The sequence below is a fragment of the Mus caroli genome, unplaced genomic scaffold, assembly GCF_978045245.1.
Source record: "Mus caroli unplaced genomic scaffold, Mus_caroli_1 scaffold_4, whole genome shotgun sequence".
Classification (NCBI taxonomy): domain Eukaryota; kingdom Metazoa; phylum Chordata; class Mammalia; order Rodentia; family Muridae; genus Mus; species Mus caroli.
In genome coordinates this window covers 103,307,942-103,326,668 of record NW_028227259.1, presented here as the reverse complement: position 1 = coordinate 103,326,668, position 18,727 = coordinate 103,307,942, and positions in this window count along the sequence as shown.

Here is an 18,727-nt window from a genome sequence, read left to right as displayed (position 1 = left end):
GACTGTATCGAAGGAGCAGATGTAGCTCCCTCACCTCCTCTCATCCTACTCACGAACAGGCCTGAGATACGAGAGAAGGAGCACTGAGGGCCCAGAGAGATGGCTCGGTACTTAAGAGCACACACTGTTCTCACAGAGGACCTGAGTTCTGTCTCAGTGCCCACATTATGTGGCTCACAATGTATCCTCTGATACAATTAAAAAAATTCTTCAAAAGGAGGAAAGCTGAACTGGGAATTCCGAGAGCCCACAAGAAGAGGGTGAACTCAGTGGATGGTTCTCAGAAAAAGCAGGTCTACACAGTTTCTCACTCATCAGTCCAGATATCGGAAGCACAGAACACTGATCTTTAAAGACAGGGAGTTGTCTGCTTCCTGGGCGTGGGTTGGAGGAAAAGGTAAGAATGTGGATGGGAGGGGCCAGTCCCTCTCAGTCTCCTAAGTGACAAAGACAGGCAGGCACTGGCTGAGCAATTATTTGTCCAGCACCTTGGGGGCTTGCTCTGATTTCATGCTGATTCCCCTTGACTACAGCTTGTCGGGGCCAGAGAACGGGTCAGACTGAGAGCACTGAAGGAGATTTTAATAACTTTCAACATTTAGAGAGAAGCATATTTCTTTCCATACCCACTGTGTTTTGTGGCATATGGTGGGGGAAATGCACTGAACAGAATTCCCTTTAATAGAGGGATGTGGTCTTGAAGAACAATCTTTAACCCCTTTGAGAGATGTGAAATCTGTCTCAGAGGATCACCAGGAGCCTAAGAGCGATGGGCTGGCTCGGATGACTAATAGCACAAGCTTCCAAGATTATTTTCTCCAGGATTGTAAATGTCAAGACTAGAGGTCTTTTTTCTGATGTATCTACCTTCCCTGTTTTTTTTGGAAAAAGTGGACCTTTCTCCACGTCTAACCACCTTTCCTGCTGGTATCACATAGTCATCTCAAGCAGGAGGATATAATTCGTGAGGGCTGGAGTGGAAATCGTCATTTCTTCTGTTCTGGACTTTGATTTTTCTCACCCTCACATGTGGGCTCCTTAGAGGAATCAACCCTTTCATTGGCAGAGAAATTTACGTAGAATATACTGTCCACCCCAAGGGCAGGAGTCCTGAAAGATTTGTTTTCAATCAACTATAGGTAAGTGTATGTCTGTATAAATACATATGCACATGCGAGTGCATTTCTCCATGGCATCCAGAAGAGGTCATTACATCCCTGGAGCTGGACTGTGAGGGCTGTGAGCTGACTCTGGGTGTGGGGAGTCAAACTTAGAGCTTCAGCAAGAATAGTAACCATGTTAACCTCAGGGCTGTCTTTTTAGCAGCCCACCTCCCCTAAGTTTAGATGGTATTTTTATAGCTCTTAACTTCTTGCAGAAAAGGATTTGCCTGTGGCAGCATTCTCGTATCTTTGTTCCCCAGGGAGTGAGCACTTCTGCAAGGGGAACATGGAATAAGTAAAGGAAGGGCTTAGGCAATGTCTCTTCAGCGACCTGGTTGCTATAAGGAAGGGTGCAAAGAGCAAGTGTGGGGAGGGTTACCTGGAGGCCAGCCTCAAGCTCACTCTCATTCCTTTGCTACAGAGCTCCTACTCTGTCCCTCAGCTAACCTCTGGCAACATTCTGCATTGATTCCGTGATTAGTAGATTCATAGATGAGGGACTGAAGTGCACTAAGAACTCTTTAAACACTGGTATAGAGTGTGGGACATGCAGAAAATCAGATTAGTCTATAGTCAGACTTCACTTACCTATGGGGAGAATGATCTGAGAGACACACCTAACACACTGGCACCAGCCTGGTACCCAGCCCAGAGCTCATTTCATCAGCATTGTCTTGACAACACTCATATCCTATGTCTGGAAAAGCTTTTGGGGCTCATTTTTAAATATCACTCACAGGGAATTTTAACATGTTGGTTTTAGCGTTCATTAATGTTATGGCCACCACTATACTTCTATATCTAACACCTTCTAAAACCTTCTAAGCCAATTCAGGGATTGCTTTCCCCATGGACTTCAAATCATGACACTGGAATAAAGGAAGAGAGCATGCTACTCTATGTTGGGCAACCAAGTTCTTCTGCATCTTAGTTGTTCTGCATTGCTATAGCTAAATGCCTGTGACTGAGTACTCTATAAGCCTCATTTGGGAGGCTGAACATTTAAGATCCAGCAGTCCCATCCCTCTGCCGAGGGTCATCTATCTGTAATGACAAAGGCAGATGGAGTCAGATAGTAGGAATGCCTGTGAAAGCAGCCAGCAATGTAGGAAAGACACCATGTAGAAAGGAATAGGTGAGGCTGAATCAAGGGTCCAAGCTCACATGGTTTCAACTTGCTCTGGTTTCTTAGCAATCTTGAAAGAAAAGTGTCAATCCCCCTCAGGGGCCTAACCAACTTCTTAAAGGCACAGTCTCCCTACTCTATCACCTGTCACACTAAGGACCAAGACCCTGCATGCGTTTGGAAGGGGCAAATCTTATTCCCAGCATAGCATACTCTCTGTTAGACCCATCACCAGCTGTGTGGTCTTAGAGCAGTCAAGTTACATCTCAGGGTTTCTAAAAAAAACCAAAAAACCAAAAAACAAAAAACCACCACCACCACCACCAACAACAACAAAACACTACTAGAGTGGGGTGGTAAACTGAAATCCCAGAGTTATGATCATGCTAGGTTCAGACAATGGCGTGAACTTCCTGTATTCTTTGTTTTAAAGAGACTTCTTGCTATTGTAACTTATAAATGTTCATACTCAGTGGCATCAGCTATCACCACTTAGAAGCTTCCCACTTGGTTAGAATCTTTGCCTTGAGTCTCTTCTCTCTAAACAGTGACCACAGTTGCTTAGATTACTGCAGACAAATTTAGTAAAACAGATGATTAAAACTCATCCATGTCCTGATATTTGCGTGGTACTTATGTCATTGGCTTTCCAGTTGTCTTGGTTGGCATTTTACTGCTGTGAAGAGACACCATGACCACAGAAACTCTTATAAAGGGAAACACGTAATCCGGGCTGGCTTACAGGTTCAGAGGTTCAGCCCATTACCATTATGATGGAAGCATGGCAGTGTCCAGACAGGCATGGTGCTGTCTAGGCAGGCAAGGCGCTGAAGAGCTGAGAGTTCTACCTCTTGTTCTAAAGGGAGCTAAGAGAAGACTGACTCCCACATGGTAAGGAGGAAGGCTGAAGTTCTCATTGCTCACCCCCACAGTGACACACTTACTCCATCAAGGTCACACCTCCTAATAGTGTCACTCCCTGGGCCAGGCATATGCAACCACTACACCAATTGTTCTCTGGGTATGTGTTTAGAAAAGAATTAACAGCACAGGTCTTATGAATGACTTGTGTGCAAAGTCAGCCCATAGTTAGATTCTGGACTCTTGGGATTTTTGGCTCTTAGGTGTTTTGTACAAATTATTTGGATCACTCTAAATGCCTTATTTCTTTCTGGGAGCCTAGTAGGTTGGTAAGTTCCAGGGAAAGAATGTAGTGTGACTGCTTTTTAAAAAAGTAATTCTGAACCTCTAGTATCAGTGAGCTTTTCTGGTAGACTGCATTTTATGTTCACTGACATAAATCATTGACATGAAAATTAAGAATGTCCTGTGTGGCTCCACTGGGCAGAGACAATAGGCAGCCTGCTGCTCCTTCCTCCAGACATTGCCCCATTAACAGCTTTGCTATATTGATTTTCTGTGTATCTTTTGGCTATAATAACTCTTAGGTATGATTATCATTAGACAAGAGCCATGTGAATTCTCTAAGGAGGCAGTTGAAACCAAGGTTGCCTTGGGAAAGCTTAACACACCATCTTCAAATTTTTTTGTCATTCCTTGTACTACTTTAGGTGGTGGTTCTGGTATAGCTAGTGCACTGTTCTTATGCTGTGTACCAATTTCTAATTCCCCGCTGACTAAAAGCAAGAGCTAGCTGTGTTAATTGAATCAGCGTATAAAGTTGCTATTGCTTTTTGCCCAAACATTCTCTGAACAACAATATTATAGAAGAATGACTTTCAGGGTTTGAATTTAAGCCACAGCATGTACTGAAAATCCCTTATGTATTAAAACAAAACAACAACGAAACCCCACCTTACAGAAGCCAAGTGTTAGTGTTCCAGTGTAACGCTGCTGCCATTGAAGAAGCCTTTGGAACCTTGCCTGTGAGTGCTCCTCTCTTTTTTGATACAAGCAGGGAAATATGATATGAAGTTTATTGTTCTAAAACAATGCACATCACGGATGTGAGCCTTCTAAGATGTTCATCTCATCAAGCTGCTGAGGGCAAAACCATCATCTCATAATTTACTAGAACTCATAAGGTGAACTACACAAGCAGACAGATCTTTAGCCTGAAAACAGGACCTGGTTGCCCAGTGGAAGGCCAAACTGAGTCCTCCTGCTGTATCTGCCTGTTTTCCCTCGGGACATTAAAGGCAGAATAGGAAACCAGGTTGCATTTAGAGCTTCTATTATGAGGCTTTTATTGCATCTAATTGTGCAAGAATGTGCAAGGTGCTTCCTTTCCACTTTATAGACCAGAAAACACACACTCATGTGATTTCAGGTTTGTCTCTAAGCCTGCATCTTTGTCACACTATACTGGATCCATAACTGTTAACTTTCACGTGCTCTGTCCTTTGACCCAACAATCCAGCTTACTGATGTCTCCTGTGGTCACTAAAGTCTTTTTACTCAGAATGAAGAATGACTGGATGGCTCTGTGTGTGCACATCCTACAAGACATAGGGCAGTTAGGGGAGAAACATGCAACACCCCTTGTCACACATCGAAACCTAGGTTACCATGTAGCCAAAAATACCGTCAGTGGCCTAATAGCCCTTGCTAAACTGGGCACATAGGAAATGTGCATAATTACTGCTGCTCATAGCTATCCAGTAGGCTTTTTGGTGTGGGACCATTCCCTATTCAGTCCAATGCCTTTGAAGATATTTTTGGACTAAAAGAAGAGAAACTGTGATCCTGATAGCTGCTTGTCAGCCTGAGTTTCCTAATTGCCTCATTGCCTCAGTTTTTCTGTGTTCTTGAAGATTCGCTCCAGTGGTTCCATAGAACACTTCCTTTTCCCTGCCAGTTTGTGATTGTCCGCTTCAGCTTGCAGCACGGCAGCTGCCTCGTATCCAGCTATCACACCCCTATCCCTCCTAGTACACATTAGCAGCCCAGCAGAGAGTGACTGACTATACACCATGGCTCCAAGTCCCTGAGATTACTCCCCTCAGAGAGCTGAGTGATGAAAACTGAAGTTAGAACAAAGTTCATTGCTGTAAATACCCAATCCACTATCAAGGTATGGGGCCCTAACACCTGACATGTGTTTGAACAGCAGAGATGGCATGCCTTTTTATTTATAGTATCCCATGCCTCAGAGATGGGGAGATAGCCTGTGCTTCCCAGCACTGGCAACAAGCATGCTGGGAAGAAGAGGGTTTGACTTTTGATGGGAAGGAGGTGGAATTCAGCCAAGGCAGCCAGCATAGCATGAGGAACAGACTGAAATCAACACAGGAAGTGGGCCACACTGACAAAGACCAAGACACATATCTGGTTTGGGCTTGGACTGAGGTCAGGACATCTGTGTTGAGAAAAAGAGTCATCAATTTAGTTAGTGCAATTTAACCCTTCATTCTCTTTGATTAATTGACCTCTCTTCTATTTTAGTCATGAGGATCACACCAATGGCCTTTCATATGTATAACAAGTCATCTGTGACTGACTTAAATCCACGGCTGAATTCTTAGGACTGGGCAGAGCAGTCTAAGGTGATGGCCATGTTTCCACAAGAGCTCGGGAAACGAGCCTCACTCTGTGGATCTGAAAGCTGGCGGCTGAACTGAGAACTCTGCCACACTGTGATCCCAACCAGGGCAGCCACCTGCAGGGACAACTCAAAGTCTGTTTATGTCATGCTGAAGTTGTTAAATTGCAAGATGTTTCCGGGCATCCATGCAAAGGAGAGTTAACACAGGCGGCCTGAGCACTCTCTTGTAGACAGGTTACTTACAAGGTTGTCTACAAGGCTCTTGACCTAAGTCTGGGAACTCGAGGTTGAAAAATGTAATGGCAGTTCTGATGTTGAGGTCCTGTTTCCCAATTGGTTCTTGATTTGTCAGCAAAGAAAGCCATGGGCTAATTGCTGGGCAGAAGGTACAGGCGGGATTTCTGGGTCCCTGGAAGAAAGGAGGGATACAGGAAGGAGAGAGGGTGAGTTCACCATGTATATAGAGAACCAGGCAACCATGTGAAGTCTCGGGAGGAGTGGTGGACTGGTGTCACTCCAATCGGCAGGGGGTCAGAGATGTCTACAGGGACTAGATTCAACTGAGTGGCTAAAGTTAGGGCAGGTGGGAGGAGCTGAGAGTAGTGATAAGGACATGTTTTCCAGGGGTGAGATATTAGTGCCCAGCAATTGTGTCAAGATGGCAAATTGAAAATAAACAACTGTGTGTATATATTTTAATCCATGGATTGAAGGAAAGCTGGGAGGGGGCTGGTAGCACACCCACTTCTCAGAGCTAAGACTGGTAGTGCAAAACTACATACAACAGAAAGATGCCATCTTCCGTCACCCCCCAGAAATGGGGGCTTTGCTCACTCTCATGGTCAAATGTCCCATGATGTTTGAGCGCCAAGCCTGAAGCCCAGGAATGATGCTCATGTTGCCAATTTCCCTCATTCTGCAGGACAGCTCCTTCACCACCTCCTTATGCATTCTCTCAAAGGTCGAGAAAATACCTGCCCACTTTCCCCTACGGTCTTCAGCACCCTGTCATATATCATGTATTTGTCACTTCCTCTGCTCTCACTGTTCATCCCCAGAGGTTAGTGGTGTGGTTTGTGCATCACTGCATTCCTATTGCATAGCAGCATGGTACAGTGGGTGCTTTAAGCAAGTAACAAAACAACAGAAAAAATGATGAATAAATAAACAAAAATGTCAAGAAATGGAGTTTTCATTTACTCCCTTTTTCCCTTTGGCACAAACTAGAAGACTTTTTTTTAAAATTCAGGATTATTGAATATTGGTTTTGGTGGCAGTTTTACAAGATCTCGGGGGGGGGAATTAAGTGCACAATATGTTTGTATTTTAATAATCGCGCATTAAGTGTGTGAGTCATTCTCAGTCATCAGATATTACTACTACAGGGCAGTAACTTCTCCAAGATACTTCCTCATGCATTTAATGATGGGAAGTTACTTTGGGACATTAGAACAGAGTGCCTGGATTCACATGGGCAATTCTTTATATACTCCTGTCTGGTTTCTCACAGAGAGCTGGATTAAGGTGCTTTGTGGATCATCTCCCTTCATTTCCCCCTAGATTAGCAGAGTTAACTGTAAGTTAAGGTTGGTTGTGTAAGAGCTGAGACCCAAGTAATTCTTAATACTCGCTTCAAAGTCTGGAATTAACTCTAGTGGCCCTCTTGGATTTGTTATAAGTTTCTTTGGAGAAGGTTTTTTTCTCCTTTTGGATAAGGCTTCCTTCTCTTGATATCTTTGCCTCCACATCAGCTGTGCAACAACCTTGGGGTTTGGATACATTGGAGAAAAGGAATGTGATTAGCTTTGGATCCAAATAATATGTAGGAAGACAACTGGAGAAATGTGTTAACATACTGCTATGGCAACCTCATGCTGCTCTGAGCTGGTAAAGGACTGGCTGTCCAGGACTCACTGATGTCCTCTGGAGAGAGTCCTACGCTGAATCCCACTGCAATGCACACCCAGGTGCAGTGGCTGATACTCTTCGCACAGTCACTGGGCTAAGCTACATAGACAATTTGCCTCCAGGTAGCTTCAACAAAGGAACCTCATTTTCCAAGGTCTTCTCTAGAACAAAGGTAACAAAACTGGTTTCTGTCCAATAACACAGAATCTGCGATGCTTTTTGTTATTGTTGTTGTTGTTGTTATTATTATTTTTGGCCAGTAAAGCCTAATCAAGCTACTAGCCCTTTCAGTTTCTTTCATTGTATCTTAACATATCTAAGGGATAAGCTTTCCCCCTCTTGCCCACATATGCTTAGGCTCAAACACAAGTAGATCCTACCTTTTCAGTAGGATCTTTTAACTTTTTCCTTTTTCTCCCAGATTATTTTATGAAAAATCTTTCATTGTTTTCTTCTCAGTACAGAATGGCGACTACACGTTGCCAAGGTTGACTCCAGTGCTGTAAATGAATGTGATGCTCTTCCTAGTCTAAACCTTTACTTTCTAGAGTTTCAGGTATGCACAGTTAACCATGGTCTAAAATGATAGGTGGGAAATGTTAGAAATAAATAACTCATACATTTTAAGTAGCATTGCCAGTCTGGATGGCACAATAAAGTCTAGCCTAGGAACAGACTGCCTGGAACCTGGATCATTCCTCTACCCAGCGTGTCCACTTTGTATATATTGTCAGGCAGGTACTTCTTCCTAGCCATCTTGGTTGTCATAGTAACTGTGCTGCTATCACAGTGTTTCTGCTTAAGCAGCCATTATTTTAACTAGTGGCCAGGAGTGTAGGTACATTAAGTGTTAGCATCAGAAGCTGTCTATAGGCAGTCTCTGAATCCCCAGGTAAAAACTACCCATGGCAACTGTTTCTCACACACCCCTGCGCATGTTATTACTTGCATTTTCTGGATCACCTGTGTTCATCACCACCTGTGTTATGTATGTCACAGCCCAGATTAAAGACACAGACCATGACCTATAACTCTCTTTTCTCTTTCTTGATTCATGTCCTCTTTCAATAAAGAACTCTCAAAGTGAAAACTGTGTTGGCTTGGCGTGACCTGTCCAGGAATATGACACCTTTCAACTAACAGTAATGTTAGCAATTCAGATAAGGATAATGGTCATGTTGGAGAGAGAGAGAGAGAGAGAGAGAGAGAGAGAGAGAGAGAGAGAGAGAGAGAGAGAGAGAGAGAGAGAGAGGAGCTATTGTTCATCTCTTACTGTATTTAAATATAGATTAAATATTCTCACATGTATGCATAGGAAATACATAGTGTAAGCAGAAATTGGTACTAACTAGGATTTCAGGCATCCACAGGACTAGCTGGGCTGTGTCCCCTGAAGAAAAGAGAAAGGACTGCATTTATTTTAAAGCCATCCCTTCTTTTATTCTCTAGGACACACAGGGAAAATTCACACGTTGCATCATGGTTATCTCTGCCCTACATCACAAGAGTCTGTTGCCAGTGACCTTGGCCACAGAAGGAAGGGTTCTTCGACCTGAGGAATGATCAAAACCTGCTATTGTAATTGTTAGAGAAGCCACTGAATAGTTGAACGGCCAGCTCTGTTGGTGATGAGCTGAGCATCTGTGAATGAGTAGCTCTCAGACATTTGTCTGTTAGAAACTATACCTTCCCTCAACTGCCCACTTATAAACACTATAAATGTAACAACTTGTTCTTTTGTTCTTAGAGAAGGCATGACAACTTGCAAACATTTATTTTAATCTTTCTCTGACTTAACAAAAATAACATAATTCTATTTAAGCATTAACTTTCATTTCATTATTTTATTGAATGGATAAATTTTATTCTGTTTATTGTATGTGCGTGTGGTGTATGTGAATGTGTTTGTGTGTACATATGTGTGTGCATTTGTACATTGATATTGCTGTGGGGTGTCTTCCTCAGTCACTTTCCAATTTAACTTTCAAGACAGGTCTCTCATTGTCCAAGCAGCTTTACTTGTAATGTTCACTTCATTGAGTCATTGGTTTGGTTCAAGACCTCTGGCATTTGTGACATCATCAATAATGGATCCTCAGCAGGAGGGCTCTCAGATCTCCTGTTGTTGCCCTGAGTCACCTGAATTTTTGGTTCTGCAGAACCAGCTCACAGGCTAGCTCACCAACTGGTCAGTCTGGCTGACCATTGGACTTCAGGTATCTGTCTTGGCCTCTGCCTCCCTTCCCCACCCTCTTGAGCTATAGTTTCATATGTATACATACATCTATCCCTGGCTTTTACTGGGTGCTGGAGATCTGAACTCAGGTCCTTGTGCTTATTAGCAAGCACTTTATTGACCGAATCAGGTTTGGAGACATCTTTTTTTTTCTTTTTCTTTTATAATTTTTAAAATTTATTATTTGTGAATTTCACATCATGTACCACAATTCCACTCATTTTCCAATTCTTTCATATCTCCCCATCACCCTTTTAACCTACTCCCAAAAGAAAATAAAAAAAATTAAAATTAAATTAAAAACATTGTCTAGTAGAAGCTATGACATGTCACACAGTATAGGTCCTCACCAGAACTCCTCTCAGATCTCCTGCTGTTGCCCTGAGTCATGGAGATTCTGAATTTTTGGTTCTACAGAACCAGCTCATGGGCTAGCTCTCCCTCATTGCCACAGCTAGGGGTGAGGTCTGCTCTTTTCTTCCCTTGCCACTTGGACCAGTTTCTCCTAGCTGCTCAGGTAAGGGGCAGGGTCAGCTCAGCTCAGCCCTTAGACATAAACCTGGCCTCAGGTCGAAGCCCAGACCATGGAGGGATGTCCTCAAGATCTTTGGTGGTAACATGGGCCACAGAGAGTGACACAGATCCCTGCTTTGGTAGGGCCATGGACACAGACATGGCCCTCTGTAGAAGCATGGGCCCAAACACCACCATAGTCTGGGTGGCAGTGCAGGTCTCTCACATCACGTTGTTCCTCACAGCCATTGTGTCTCTAGTTCTGCTTTTCTTCATAGTACACAAACTGCTAATCTTTTCTTTTTTTTTCCCCATCTTTCTGCTCATTACAGTGGTACTTCAGGATGGGTCTGTGACCTCTGGCTGTCTTATGCCCAGGTCTGCTTGTATACATTCCTTAATGTATCTTAAAAATATCATACACTTTTGGGTAGAGAAGTCAAGCTAAAACAAACTAAGGATGATTTTTCTGTTTTGTTTTTATTTTTGTACCCAAGGGACAATTGTTAGCATCATCTGGACTACATGCATCTCAGAAAAACAACAGCAGCAACAACAACAGCATCAAGAGCAACAGCAACAAGAGAAACAACAGCAACAACACAGCAGCAACAGCAACAGCAACAACACAACAGCAACAGCAGCAACAACAGTAACGACAGCAACAACAACAGCCAAAAACTGAAAATGGCTTGATTTAGCCCAGGTCCAGCTTTTATTGTATATGGAATAATAATACATATTAGTTGAAAATTCCCATTAATAAGATAATAAATTTCATTTATATCTCTGAAGGAACAGATTATGTGTATTTAATCTAGAAATAACTTTTGCATTTGCTGAAGTATACATTTTAGAATATTTAAAATATATTCATCTGGTCTGCATGAAGTTAATTTGATTCAGCATTTCCTTGAAATGTTCATGAAGTCAGGTCTATTCACTTACAATAAAACAGATGGTTCACCTTTTGCCCTATTACAGGGATAAGAGACCTTGATACTCTACCTGATAATTTTCAGATAAGTGTCATTAAGCAGGAATTGGGAGATTTCCCATTTTTGTGACACACATTTACCTCTCAGCCTGAATATTAAACTCTCATTACAATTTTGCTCATTTAATACTTAAAAAATAATTAAGTCTGGTTATTTCACTGGGCAGGTAATTGTATGAAAAGAAATATTTAGTTGTTAGCCAGAGGTTTTATATGCTACCATCTTCTCCAGCCTTAAGGCTTGATCTGGGTTCAAGTGGAAAAATGAATTTATATTTTTTGGCCAAGGCTGGAGAAAAGGAAATTTCCAGTCTGCCCTGCTGTGCCTACAGCAGTGTTTCAACTTAGAGAAGAGAGAAACTAAAGCCAGGAAACATGCACATTTCATTTAGCTGTGGGCCTGGACACAGGAACAGACAGAGAGGCTGTCCCATGGTCCCACTCAGCACAGTATTTCCTAAAGGCTTCCTGTGGTGGTTTCAGTGAGAATCATCCCAAAAGCTTATGTATGTGACTGCTTGATTCCCAGTGGAATTGCTTGAGAAGGATTAGATGTGGCTCCGCTGGAGTAAGTATGGCCTTGTTGGAGTAAGTGTGTTTTGGGAGTGGGCTTTGGGGTTTCAAATTCGCTTGCTGGGCCCAGCCTCTCTCTCTCCTTCTCTCTTTCTCTCTTTCTCTCTTTCTCTCTCTCTCTCTCTCTCACTCTCTCTCTCTCTCTCTCTCTCTCTCTCTCTCTCTCTCTCTCTCTCTCTCTCTCTCTCTCTCCTCTCTCTCTCTCATCCTCTCCCTCTGCCTGCTGCCTGCAGATTATGTTGTAAAGCTCTCAGCTACTACTCCAGCACCAGGCCTGTCCGCTTCCTGACATAATGATTATGGACTATCTTTTAAAAACTGTAACAAGTCTTTATTTAAATCATTTATTTTATAAGATTTACTTTGGCTGTGGTGTCCCTCCATAACAATCGAGCAGTGACTAAGTCAGAAGTTGGTTCCAGGGGCTGAGGTACTGCTGTGAGCATCTTGACCGTGCTCTTGTTTGGAGGAATGTGGAAGTTGTTGAGACTTTGGACTAGAAAACCCGTTGAAACCTTTGACAGGGTGTAAGGGCCATCCTAGTCAGGGTCCTGCTCAAGAGGTTTCAGAGGGCAAACATAATAGCAAGTGGCCTGGAGACCATTACTGTGATATTTTGGAAAAGAATGGGGCTATTTTTTGCTCTGTTCCAGAAGAAAAAAAAAATCTGCCAAAGACTAAATTGAAGAGATTTGGAGTAACTCATTAGCAAAGGAGATTTCAAGAAAACGGAGTATTGATGGTGTCACGTGGTTTTTAGCCGTCACTCTCACGCAGACCTATGATGCAAAGGAGCAAGTGGGGCCAAGAGAACTACAAAACATACAGTTTGAAGGAGCAAAGGCTCAAGGTCAAAGCAAAGCCCAGTGTGAAGTTGGATAAAGGATGGAGTGACCTCAGAGCCAGACCCCACCTGGCTAAGCCTGCGTCCTGTGAAGGGAAGGGGCTGGAGGGATTTCCAGGGCCTAAACCATGGAACGCTTAGAAAATAAAACCCTAGGTGGGGCCAGGCTTCAGTCCCAGCGAGCATAAGAAGTTGACATCATTATTCCTGCTTCACTAGAACCTTGATTTTATTTTATTGTATGCTCTGAGGCATAGATCATGATATAACACATATATGTGCATAAAATGATTGTCAAGCTTATTGAACTGGTGTTAGAATACAGGTTGAGTATCACTAATCAAAAAAAATCAAAAATCAAAAATACTTTCTGACATGATTATTCTTCTTTGGTAACACACACCACATTCCTTTACTCACTCCTCTGTCAGTAGAACCTTAGTGTTGTGAATTTTGGCTGTTGTGGTTTTGCAGCAAGGAGGATGCCGTAAAGTCCCTCATCAGCTCTTTGCCTTCATCTCCAGGGTGCAGCCAGGAAGGAATTGCTGACCACACGTTTCTCCTGATTCCATTACTTTGTGGAACCATCAAACTGTCTTCACTACACTAATTTACTTCCACATTTCCTATTCTTGACAGTTCACACAAGTTTATTTTTCTTCACATCCTCGATAAAGGTAATTGTTGGTATAAATTTTTTGCAACCTACTTTTAATAAGTATTTGTCTTAGTCAGGGTTTCTATTCCTGCACAAACATCAGGACCAAGAAGCACTTGGGGAGGAAAGGGTTTATTCAGCTTACTCTTCCACATTGCTGTCGATCACCAAAGGAAGTCAGGACTGGAACTCAAACAGGTCAGGAAGCAGGAGCTGATGCAGAAGCCATGGAGGGATGTTCTTTACTGGCTTGCTTCCCCTGGCTTACTCAGCCTGCTCTCTTATAGAACCCAAGATAACCCCAGCCTGTGTCAAGTTGACACATAAAACCAGCCAGTACAGTGTTCAACCTCTCCTCCAGTGCACCACCCAACAGAAGTAGTAGAAGAGAAAAGTTATTAGGATATGGGGGAAGTGGACCTGTTTGGCAATAGTTATTCGGGGGGCAAACTTGGGCTTCATTGCCAAGAGTTCAGTTCCAGCAGCAAGCACCAAATATGACTCATCAGCTGCAGACCTGTCCTCCCAGCAGGCAAACATCAGGCACAAACCAGCAGCCAAAGTTCAATCCTGAAGAAACTGCCAGGCTAGCCAACCAGCCTCAGGTGAGGCCATAGAAGCTGCTAGGTGATACCAGAACATCAGTCCTTTGGCGAGTTTTTTCTCTGGTGCCACCACTAGTGGAGTTCAACAATGTTATGTAAGGTGAACCAATATGTGCCTGTCTTTAGTGAAGAACAGCAAGGTGCAGCAAACCAAGCCAAGGCTCTTGCTTATCTCTCACTGTCTGTGGGGTCGTATTTATTATTTTTTTTTATTTTTTATTTTTCTTACTAATATTTGGTTTCTTTTTTAATTTAATTTTATTTTTTTTAATTAGGTATTTTCCTAGTTTATATTTCCAATGCTATCCCAAAAGTCCCCCATACCCACCCCCCCAATCCCCTACCCACCCACTCCCCCTTTTTGGCCCTGGCGTTCCCCTGTACTGGGGCATATAAAGTTTGCAAGTCCAAAGGGCCTCTCTTTCCACTGATTGCTGACTAGGCCATCTTTTGACACATATGCAGATAGAGATGAGAGCTCCAGGGTACTGGTTGGTTCATATTGTTGTTCCACCTATAGGGTTGCAGTTCCCTTTAGCCCCTTGGGTACTTTCTCTGGCTCCTCCATTGGGGGCTGTGTGACCCATCCAATAGCTGACTGTGAGTATCCACTTCTGTGTTTGCTAGGCCCCCGGCATAGTCTCACAAGAGACAGCTATATCTGGGTCCTTACAGCAAAATCTTGCTAGTGTATGCAATGGTGTCAGCGTTTGGAAGCTGATTATGGGATGGATCCCTGGATATGGCAATCACTAGATGGTCCATTCTTTCGTCACAGCTCCAAATTTTGTCTCTGTAACTCCTTCCATGGGTGTTTTGTTCCCATTTCTAGGAAGGGGCAAAGTGTCCACACTTTGGTCTTCATTCTTCTTGAGTTTCATGCATTTAGCAAATTGTATCTTATATCATGTGTATCCTAAGTTTCTGGACTAATATCCACTTATCAGTGAGTACATATTGTGTGAGTTCCTTTGTGATTGGGTTACCTCACACAGGATGATGCCCTCCAGGTCCATTCATTTGCCTAGGAATTTCATAAATTCATTCTTTTTAATAGCTGAGTAGTACTCCATTGTGTAAATGTGCCACATTTTCTGTATCCATTCCTCTGTTGAGGGGCATCTGGGTTCTTTCCAGCTTCTGGCTATTATAAATAAGGCTGCTATGAACATAGTGGAGCATGTGTCCTTCTTACCAGTTGGGACATCTTCTGGATATATGCCCAGGAGAGGTATTTCGGGATCCTCCAGTAGTACTATGTCCAATTTTCTTAGGAACCGCCAGACTGATTTCTAGAGTGGTTGTACAAGCTTGCAATCCCACCAACAATGGAGGAGTGTTCCTCTTTCTCCACATCCTCGCCAGCATCTGCTGTCACCTGAATTTTTGATCTTAGCCATTCTGACTGGTGTGAGGTGGAATCTCAGGGTTGTTTTGATTTGCATTTCCCTGATGATTAAGGATGTTGAACATTTTTTCAGGTGCTTCTCTGCCATTCGGAATTCCTTAGGTGAGAATTCTTTGTTCAGCTCTGAGCCCCATTTTTTAATGGGGTTATTTGATTTTCTGGAGTCCACCTTCTTGAGTTCTTTATATATATTGGATATTAGTCCCCTATCTGATTTAGGATAGGTAAAGATCCTTTCCCAATCTGTTGGTGGTCTTTTTGTCTTATTGATGGTGTCTTTTGCCTTGCAGAAGCTTAGCAATTTTATGAGGTCCCATTTATCAATTCTCGATCTTACAGCACAAGCCATTGCTGTTCTATTCAGGAATTTTTCCCCTGTACCCATATCTTCGAGGCTTTTCCCTACTTTCTCCTCTATAAGTTTCAGTGTTTCTGGTTTTATGTGGAGTTCCTTAATCCACTTAGATTTGACCTTAGTACAAGGAGATAGGAATGGATTAATTCTCATTCTTCTACATGATAACCGCCAGTTGTGCCAGCACCATTTGTTGAAAATGCTGTCTTTTTTCCACTGGATGGTTTTAGCTCCCTTGTCAAAGATCATGTGACCATAGGTGTGTGGGTTCATCTCTGGGTCTTCAATTCTGTTCCATTGGTCTACTTGTCTGTCACTATACCAGTACCATGCAGTTTTTTATCACAATTGCTCTATAGTACACCTTTAGGTCAGGCATGATGATTCCACCAGAGGTTCTTTTATCCTTGAGAAGAGTTTTTGCTATCCTAGGTTTTTTGTTATTCCAGATGAATCTGCCGATTGCCCTTTCTAATTCGTTGAAGAATTGAGTTGGAATTTTGATGGGGATTGCATTGAATCTGTAGATTGCTTTTGGCATGATAGCCATTTTTACTATATTGATCCTCCCAATCCATGAGCATGGGAGATCTTTCCATCTTCTGAGATCTTCTTTAATTTCTTTCTTCAGAGACTTGAAGTTTTTATCATACAGATCTTTCACTTCCTTAGTTAGAGTCACGCCAAGGTATTTTATATTATTTGTGACTATTGAGAAGGGTGTTGTTTCCCTAATTTCTTTCTCAGCCTGTTTATCCTTTGTGTAGAGAAAGGCCATTGATTTGTTTGAGTTAATTTTATATCCAGCTACTTGATTGAAGCTGTTTATCAGGCTTAGGAGTTCTCTGGTGGAATTTTTAGGGTCACTTATATAAACTATCATATCATCTGCAAAAAGTGATATTTTGACTTCTTCCTTTCCAATTTGTATCCCCTTGATCTCCTTTTGTTGTCGAATTGCTCTGGCTAGGACTTCAAGTACAATGTTGAATAGGTAGGGAGAGAGTGGACAGCCTTGTCTAGTCCCTGATTTTAGTGGGATTGCTTCCAGCTTCTCACCATTTACTTTGATGTTGGCTTCTGGTTTGCTGTAGATTGCTTTTATCATGTTTAGGTATGGGCCTTGAATTCCTGATCTTTCCAAGACTTTTATCATGAATGGGTGTTGGATTTTGTCAAATGCTTTTTCTGCATCTAACTAGATGATCATGTGGTTTTTGTCTTTGAGTTTGTTTATATACTGGATTACGTTGATGGATTTCCGTATATTGAACCATCCCTGCATCCCTGGGATGAAAGCTACTTGGTCAGGATGGATGATTGTTTTGATGTGTTTTGGATTCGGTTAGCAAGAACTTTATTGAGGATTTTTGCATCAATATTCATAAGGGAAATTGGTCTGAAGTTCTCTACCTTTGTAGGGTCTTTTTGTGGTTTAGGTATCAGAGTAATTGTGGCTTCATAGAATGAGTTGGGTAGAGAACCTTCTGTTTCTATTTTGTGGAGTAGTTTGTGAAGAACTGGGATTAGATCTTCTTTGAAGGTCTTATAGAACTCTGCACTAAACCCATCTGGTCCTGGGCTTTTTTTTGGTTGGGCGACTATTAATGACTGCTTCTATTTCTTTAGGGGATATAGGACTGTTTAGATTATTAACCTGATCTTGATTTAACTTTGGTACCTGGTATCTGTCTAGAAACTTGTCCATTTCATGCAGGTTTTCCAGTTTTGTCGAGTATAGCCTTTTGTAGAAGGATCTGATGGTGTTATGGAATTCTTCAGGATCTGTTGTTATGTTTCCCTTATTATTTCTGATTTTGTTAATTTGAATGCTTTCTTTGTGTCCCCTAGTGAGTCTGGCTAAGGGTTTATCTATCTTGTTGATTTTCTCAAAGAACCAGCTCCTCGTTTGGTTGATTCGTTGAATAGTTCTTCTTGTTTCCACTTGGTTGATTTCACCCCAGAGTTTGATTATTTCCTGCCGTCTACTCCTCTTGGGTGAATTTGCTTCCTTTTGTTCTAGAGCTTTTAGGTGTGTTGTGAGGCTGCTAATGTGTGCTCTCTCTAGTTTCTTTTTGGAGGCACTCAGAGCTATGAGTTTTCCTCTTAGAAATGCTTTCATTGTGTCCCATAAGTTTGGGTATGTTGTGGCTTCATTTTCATTAAACTCTAAAAAGTCCTTAATTTCTTTCTTTATTCCTTCCTTGACCTAGGTATCATTGAGAAGAGTGTTGTTCAGTTTCCTCGTGAATGTTGGCTTTCTATTATTTATTTTGTTATTGAAGATCAGCCTTAGTCCATGGTGATCTGATAGGATGCATGGGACAATTTCAATGTTTTTGTATCTGTTGAGTCCTGTTTTGTGCACAATTACGTGGTCAATTTTGGAGAAGGTACCATGAGGTGCTGAGAAGAAGGTCTATCCTTTTGTTTTAGGATAAAATGTTCTGTAGATATCTGTTAAATCCATTTGTTTCATCACTTCTGTTAGTTTCACTGTGTCCCTGTTTAGTTTCTGTTTCCATGATCTGTCCATTGGTGAAAGTGTTGTGTTGAAGTCTCCCACTATTATTGTGTGAGGTGCAATGTGTGCTTTGAGCTTTACTAAAGTTTCTTTAATGAATGTGGCTGCCCTTGTATTTGGAGCATAGATATTTAGAATTGAGAGATTCTCTTGGGAGATTTTACCTTTGATGAGTATGAAGTGCCCCTCCTTGTCTTTTTTGATTACTTTGGGTTGGAAGTCGATTTTGTTAGATATTAGAATGGCTACTCCATTTGCTTGGAAAATTGTTTTCCAGCCTTTCATTCTGAGGTAGTGTCTATCTTTTTCTCT